This window comes from Ricinus communis, chromosome 4, assembly GCF_019578655.1.
Source record: "Ricinus communis isolate WT05 ecotype wild-type chromosome 4, ASM1957865v1, whole genome shotgun sequence".
NCBI lineage: Eukaryota > Viridiplantae > Streptophyta > Magnoliopsida > Malpighiales > Euphorbiaceae > Ricinus > Ricinus communis.
In genome coordinates this window covers 127716-136253 of record NC_063259.1, presented here as the reverse complement: position 1 = coordinate 136253, position 8538 = coordinate 127716, and positions in this window count along the sequence as shown.

Below are 8538 nucleotides of genomic sequence, written 5' to 3'. Positions count from 1 at the left end.
ATGTCCATTCTCAAAATACACAAGAATTCAATTACAATAATAAGCAAAGGTAGAGAAAACCCAATTACACCCTTGGATGAGAGTAAACAGCCCCAAATCCTTTTGCTCCAATTGAATCGATTCTTGTTCCTCTTACTCGGATTGAAAATCAATCGACGAACCTCGCCCAATCTTCGATCTTTGAAGGGAATCTGATTGAAACCTTGATCCAAGTCTCCTTTTCTCTTAGTTTCAACTCAGAAACCCCTTAGGGAAAAAAAATTAGGGTTTGGGACGTTCTAACCCTAGCCTCCTCCTCCTTTTCTCTCTTCGTTCTTTTAATTAATACCCCCTGTCGCCGCCAACACAGCCGTGTTTCTGGCTGTGTTGGGGACACGGGATGGTGTTCCTGGCCATGTTACTCTTTGTGGCCGTGCTCCCTAAAAGCTTCTTTTTCTTTCATGTTTGACGCATCCAACACGGCCGTGTTGGTAACACGGCCAGTGTTGAATCCAACACGGCCGTGTTAAACTTCCGCATGGGCATACTTAGCTCGTTTCGGCAGCTTTGACGTCCAATTATACTCCAATTCTTTCCTTTATCATCCTTTGACCTCTTTTGGACCTAATGCACACAAACAAACGTATAGGGTGAGTGTTGAGACCATTCACATCCAAATGTCCATTAAATCAATCTTAAAAACCCCATTTAGATATGTGTATTTTACGCACATCAAATAACCCCACACTTAGCTCATTGTTTGTCCTCAAGCAATCAAAAGTAAAATAAGGAAAATAAACCACTAAGGAACAATACTTAAACTGACAGACAAGCTAGAGAGCTCCTGCACATATCCTTAACAAGCGTAAGTTAAACAAAAAGAAAAGAAGCAATCAATTCAAGTATCATAACCAAGATGCCAATAATTCACACAATACTGTCTCAACGAAATTATTCAGAACCAACTCCTCACCAGATTCACTCTAAATCACTCAAAGTATTTAAAGGATAGTGTTTAATCGCTCAATGCATCAACTACTGCCTTACTTACTATATGCTTGCTCTTAAATCCTACTCCTACCACTTATGGAGAGTCAACAACCATGTCAAGAGGTCTTTATAAGGGTTGTAATGGGGATTAGGTAAGGGTAGGTAAATTTGATCAGATGTTGAACCTATGGTGTTCTGCAATGAAATACATGACCGGCACACAAGTCACAATAATCACAAGGGGTAAACGATGGATAGTAGTCCAAGGTGGGAAATAGGAATCAAGTCAAAATGTTTAGCTCACTTACTTTCTTTCTTTTCGTCACCTTTCCCTCTTATTCTTCTTTTTTTTCATAAGGGAATAACATTCATATAATAGAGTGAATTTCTTTTTGGATTGAAGTAAGCTGCTATAAAATTCCAACGCTATTCCCAAGACAAAAATTCCTAATAAAAACAACTCATGTGCAAAATCATTACCCAAAGCATAATAAAACTAAGTGGCAATGAAATATGATAGAAAATAGTGAAAGAGGGGGTTATCTACAGAATCAATAAACAAATGAAGGCTATTTGGCTAGAATGAAAAACCTAAGTGCCTCTATCATACCAAAGTGTTAAGCTCTCCTTGTGGCCCTCATAAGCATTACCGAGCAAGTTCTAAAAGTAAAGACAGTAATCGACACTCTCAATAAGAAATAAATACAAGCATATAAAGTGTATGCTTACAATTTAGGCTCAATTTCTCAAAAGTGTGCTTTTGAGTAGGTTCCAAACAAAAATCATCAAAACATAATTAAATAAACCAAAGTAACTTAGTGCAAAACTCAAACTAATTATCTTACATTCTTCCGCAAAACTCAACACTATCGGTTTTACCCGATTACATGGACATAAACAGGATTTCAAAAGCAAGTCAACAGTAAGAGCATTGAAACAAAGTGAAAAAATTTCAAAATTTTTACTAAAAATTGCACAAAGAATAAACAAATAACTGAGATGGAATAAATGAAATGCGATATATACACTAGAAAAGGATCTGAATTTCATATATAAAATTATAGAATATGAAAGTAAGTATATATTGATATCACCACCCGACACTTGAAGGACACACTATCCTCAGTGTACAAAATATATGAAATGAAAAAGGAAAAATAAACTAATACTGCCCTGATTATGGCTCCGGAGTGAAAAGAGGTGCATCAGCAGGGTATATCGTATTTGGTGATGCATGGTGGAGGAGTGGCTGCAAATAATAAAATAAGAAATTAAAATCGAAACTGAAATAAAAATTAAATAAAATATGAAAACTAAAACTAATAAAATGTTTCAAAATGAAAGGGTAAAAAAAATAAAATTAAAAAATTAAAAATGAAAAAGAAATAAAATAAAATTTGGGGTGCCTCCCAAAAGCGCTTCTTTTTTATGTGATGAGTCTTCTTAGCTGGACTCATAGTGAAAAGCAATTGGGCGTGATCGACGACCATCCATCCTTCTTCCAAACAAATGGCTTCAAGTATCCGCTTAGAGGGATAATCGTCGATTTCCTCTTCCCGACTATCAAGCAAGCTGCCAGTATGATGGGCAAAACTCGCTCCTCGTATAATTAAACGTAGTCATGATGCTCTAGGGGCTCTTCCAATTTGAAAGCTGGAGTTTCAACAATTGGAAGGATCGATGGTTGGGCAATCTCTTCAGGAGTGCCGATGGTTTTCTTCAGTCCCTGGCTTGGTTCACTTGCTAGAAGAAACTCGAGCTCCTCCAAGACTTCTTCATTGGATAACTCGTGCTCATCTTCCATCATCGAAGGGACTTGTGGAAAATCTACCAACAATTCCTCTAACTACAACTCAGCATCATCAACTGTACATTCCTGTTGATAGTCTTTCAAAGGAATCATATTCGCCTCTTCCTTTTCTGGTTCCATCTCCATGTTCAAGAAATCGTCCTGCACATAAGTATCATCGTCAAACATAATAGATAAACCAGAAAAATTCTCACATGAACGCAAAGTGACGGCGCTCAAATGTTCCTCGGATTCAGTAGCGTTTGATGGAGTTCCCGATTGCTCTTCAGCTAGTAACTTGAAGATTAAGCCTACTTGATGCTCTATGTTGTTAATCGAGGCTTGTTGATCTTCAAGTATCCTCTCTGTTTTTTGGAATCTATCCTCAAGACTTGCAATAAACCTCGTCATCGGCTCCTCTGATACTAACTCTTCACCTTGAGTTAATGGTGCAAGATTAGGCTGCTGAAATTCTGGTGGTTTTTGGTCATCTAAGCTCCATCCAAAGGGTGAATGAGTGCTCAAGTCTTGATTGTAGGTGCTTCTATACGAGTCATTTGGCCAATTTCCCGTATAATTCACCTGTTCATAGTTATAAGAACAATGAGCAACAACACTATACAATGAACAATTATTACTCAAATGTAAACCACAACAAAATTCACAAAAAACTTGAGAAGAAAGGATAGGAGTGGAGTGTTGATCGGTACCCTGCAAAACGATTCCACTCGAGCTTCTAAAGATGCACGGGTATCCCAGTTTTTAGCACTCTCTTGGTTCCTAATCCCATTTTCCAATGCATCATACAAAGAGTTTGAGTTTAGCATTGAACCTCCTTATCATTCACTATCTGAATCATAAACTTAAATTAAATAAATATGTACAAATAAAATAAAATAAATAAACAACAAAAAAAAATCATAAAATAATACGAAAGAAAAAAATGGCTAAATTAACAAATAGCAAATTTCACTGTAGTTTTCAAACATTTCCCTGGCAACGGCGCCAAAAACTTGATGGGTGCTACTCGTGTTAGCTACAATCTAAGGCAGTATACCTATCGATGCAGTCTAGCACTAATGGCGAGTATCAAGGTCGTATTCCTCGGGAAAGTGAAAGCCCAGAGTTACTCCTTTGTTCTTTGTTATATTAACCTAAAATTAGCGATAAATAATTTCTAAACTAACTAATAGCTACAAGCTAAGTCCTAAGGGAGATGCAAGAGTGATTGGTAAACGAAATAATCAAGACAAGAAGACAAACCCAAAGGAAATCTAAACTCGTTGGCAATCAAACAAAAGATAAAGGATTGGTAAGTCTAATTATGCTACCCGTGGACGAATTCTTAACCGAGTTCAGTTTCTCTCTCAAGATAACCGAATTCCTAAATCTAATAACCTAAAGTTGGAATCTCTTCCTAACGATTGATTCTTAAATTAGCATTAAGCTTTAATCCACCTCTATTAAGCTTTGTTAATTCTTAATCCGGCTAGTTATCTCTAAGCGATTATTAACCAGTTCTTGCTATTCAAAATTCCAATTGCCAAATGGACTTCTCAATCACACAAAGCAATCTAAACACATAATTCGCAACGTCTCATGAATAATGCATTATCTTATTAATACTGAAAACAAGAAGAATACAAAACCAACTCAAACAATCCAACAATATAATATCAAGCCAACATAGTAAAGAAATCCCAATGGATTTAATCAATCTAGCTAATCATGTTCATTCTCAAAATACACAAGAATCCAATTACAACAATAAGCAAAGGTAGAGAAAACCCGATTACACCCTTGGATGAGAGTAAACAGCCCCAAATCCTTTTGCTCCAATTGAATTGATTCTTGTTCCTCTTACTCGAATTGAAAATCAATCGACGAACCTCGCCCAATCTTCGATCTTTGAAGGGAATCCGATTGAAACCTTGATCCAAGTCTCCTTTTCTCTTAGTTTCAACTCAAAAACCCCTTAGGGAAAGAAAAATTAGGGTTTGGGACGTTCTAACCCTAGCTTCCTCCTCCTTTTCTCTCTTTGTTCTTTTAATTAATACCCCCTGTCGCTGCCAACACGGCCGTGTTTCTGGCCGTGTTGGGGACACGGGATGGTGTTCCTGGCCGTGTTACTCTTTGTGGCCGTGCTCCCTAAAAGCTTCTTTTTCTTTCATGTTTGACGCATCCAACACGGCCGTGTTGGTAACACGGCTAGTGTTGAATCCAACACGGCCGTGTTAAACTTCCGCATGGGCATACTTAGCTCGTTTAGGCAGCTTTGACGTCCAATTATGCTCCAATTCTTTCCTTTATCATCCTTTGACCTCTTTTGGACCTAATGCACACAAACAAACGTATAGGGTGAGTGTTGAGACCAATTCATATCCAAATGTCCATTAAATCAATCTTAAAAACCCCATTTAGATGTGTGTATTTTACGCACATCACCATTTTTTATTAGAGCTTCCATAAGTTGCCTTGGGCCAAAATTCTGTACTAGTAGTTGGGTTAAGCAAATGGCTATAGCATTTTAGGTATGTTTCAACCTTATAGTACTCGTGTAGATAAAATTCAGGGTTTTCATTGTTATACCAAAGTACACACACAACATATGACAATAAGGTATACCAGTTAGATCTCACCTCCTACATGTGCATGTCATTTCCTATTTGTCAACTGCATCTTTATGTATCCTCTTCATTAATTTTATTCTTATAATCTCATTCATAGCTATCACACTCTTGGTTCTAGCATCTAAGATAAAATTATTAAAACATTCACATGAATCGTTTAACAACATGTCACACTTAGCATCAGTCCTAAAATGAGACCTATACTAATGATAAGGGGGATGTTATTCATGTAGTTATGTCCCTATTTTGACAATGATGCTAACTTGTCCATTATTTTTTTAAAATTTTTGAATATAACTTGACCTAACAGCACCTTACACAAGTTATTTCAGCCCTAGACTATTAAATTTCTTTTTAAAATTACTATGCACATGTCTACACAAAACCTATGTTCATGATTAGGGAATAGTTCTTCAATGGCAGGAATAAGACTTATTACAAAATCACAACACAAAATTAATATCACATATATATGAATTGCTTAAAAAAAAGGAAAATGTGAAGAATAATTACCTTCTGCCTGTCACTCATGAAGACCCAATGATAATTGTTTGATATTTACAAATCTTCAGCCAGAAACTCCAAAAACCATTCCAATATTGCTTGTTTTCTTTCTAGATAACACACGATACCACTGGATAGATGCAGTCATTCGCATTTATAGCAATAGTTATGAGAAGTTGTCCTCCAAATACTCCTTTAAGCTAACACCCATTCAAAGATATCAAAGGCCTACAAGACTTAAATCTTTCCCTCAGTGCAGCAAAGCACACATACATACTGTTAAAAACTCCTTCATTCAAATAAAAAACTATAGTGCTTTCTGGATTACTTCTATAGTTCTAGCTTATAATCATGAAGTCTAGAAAGTTGTTTTGTCTCATCACTATTGATAAATTTGAATGCAACATTTCTTGCTCTCCATGCTTTAAGTCTTAACACATCAACACCATAGTCTTCTTTTATAGCTTGTATGATCCCTTGAATTGCCTAAGTGGGATTAGCTCTGAACCTTTCAACATAATGGTCAGTTATAAATTTAGCATAACATGCCTATTGTATGCCTCTTTTAAGTAGTTGTAAGTCAAGCAAGCTAACTTAATTGAAATGTTTATTTGCCTCTGTTCATTAGGTAAGCCCAAATGAAGAACTGACATCTTTTCTTGCACTTAGCCTTGCATTTCTGTCTTGTATTTGGTCCAAATATTACCTAGTTTCTAGTTTTGATTGATGAGCTCTTAACTGCATCCTTGAATTATTTGAAGAAACTGAATAGTATTCCAATCGTGAAGCTGGGATTCATCATGTCAATCTCCTCATTAAACACAAGCCACTTGTGCTTCCATAAATCTGCATCATTATCATCAGTTGAAGAGCATAACAACAGCTCATCTGATGGAGTATACACTGTCACATCTGAATCTCCACACAACTCCTCACCAGGTTGCCTAGCACTACTAGATCCAGATGGTCTATCCCTCTCAAATATGGCATCATCATCAACATCTTCATCCCTGAGGTCATAATCAAAGTCCACAAACTCACTGTCCTTTGAATCTGCACCATTCATCATCAATATTTTGTTCATTCTATGGTTCTTCTCATTCCATCTCAGACATATTTTTCACAGCCTCTTCACTAGCATGTGGTTTCCCAACCTCTTCTATTCCTTTAAACTTATCCCTAGTAAAAAACATGCATCATTTTATAATCCTCTACAGACATTGCTATTTCTAAAGCATAATTGTCAGTTTCAAGGCTTCTTAATCCATCATTCATACTCTTCTTAGGATGCTTCCACATAATAGTTTTATTTTCAGGTTTCATTCCTAGCTCTCTAACCATTGAATCAATTTCTAACCTAGAGATCTTATCTGAACTGCAAAAATCAATAGCTCCCACATCCTATAGCTTAGGCTGACCTCTACCATCAACTCCATAATCATGCCAATATAAACTAAAGTACTCGAAATTAAGCATTACAAAATACAATTATCCTAAATTAATTAAACATACATTAATTAGTTTAACAGAAGTAGTATTAATAAACATTATCAACATTCATTCGATAAAAGAGATCTCTTCACAGTAGTAAGTAATGAGAAACCCCTAACCCAATATGCATATTTAGTGCTTTCATGGTAAAATAACTTCCAAAATAATGCAGCATGAAATACGCATACAAGATGCACATTTAACATGAAAAATAACTTTAACTATTTGAATTACCACAGAAGAACTTGAGGTGCCTTTACTTACAGTATTATGGTGGGTCTTCTCATTTCTCCTTTACTCGCCAGTCAAGTGACATTGCTACCCAATCTCGAAATGTGCTTTGTTTCTATGAAATAAAACTAGGAAGAGGAAGCTCAAAGAGTTTGGACAATGGAGGTGGAAGTAATACGTTTTTCTTCTAAGCTAAAGGAAAGTAGTTACTCTTTCAACTAAGGATAAAAGGTTTAATCGAGAGAAATTGTTTAGGTAAAGGTAAAGGTAAGTAATAAATAATTTTAGGTAAAGGTAAGTATTTAATGATTTAGGGCTATTTATTTGAGGGTGAGACACAAGTGAATTGCTGACTATGATTAAATAAAGGAGTCAGCAAAACATCTGTCAAGTCGGGATGGTTTTTTATAAAACCGGCAGCCACATCATCAATTAACTGTCGGAATCCTCATTGGTAATGTCAGAAGTAACATAAATAATAGGAAGGGTACCAAAAAAAAACAAATTGAAGGTTTAGTACGAAATAGAAACAAGGGGAAAATGTTTGGTACCAACGAAGCATTTTACCTAGAATGAATATAAAAAATTTATAAGATAGAATTTAAATCCAACGCTTTAAATAGAATTCTAATTGTTTTTTTATTTATAATCTTATAGTTTTCTATCTCTATATAAATTTGGGCAAAGGTGCATTTTCAACCTTAATGTTTAGGTCGAGGAACACATTTGCCCTTATTTTTTCTTTTGGCGCAAATATATTAGAAACTTAAGATTTAGTTTACTTTTGGCCCTCACTAAACGGTACTAAAAAATCACGTTAACGAGTGTTTAACTTTTATGACGTGGCATATAAATAAATTTAAGACTAAAAGAGTGGGACACTGATGTCAGGAATATCAGCTCAGACATCCTTTCTGAATTGAA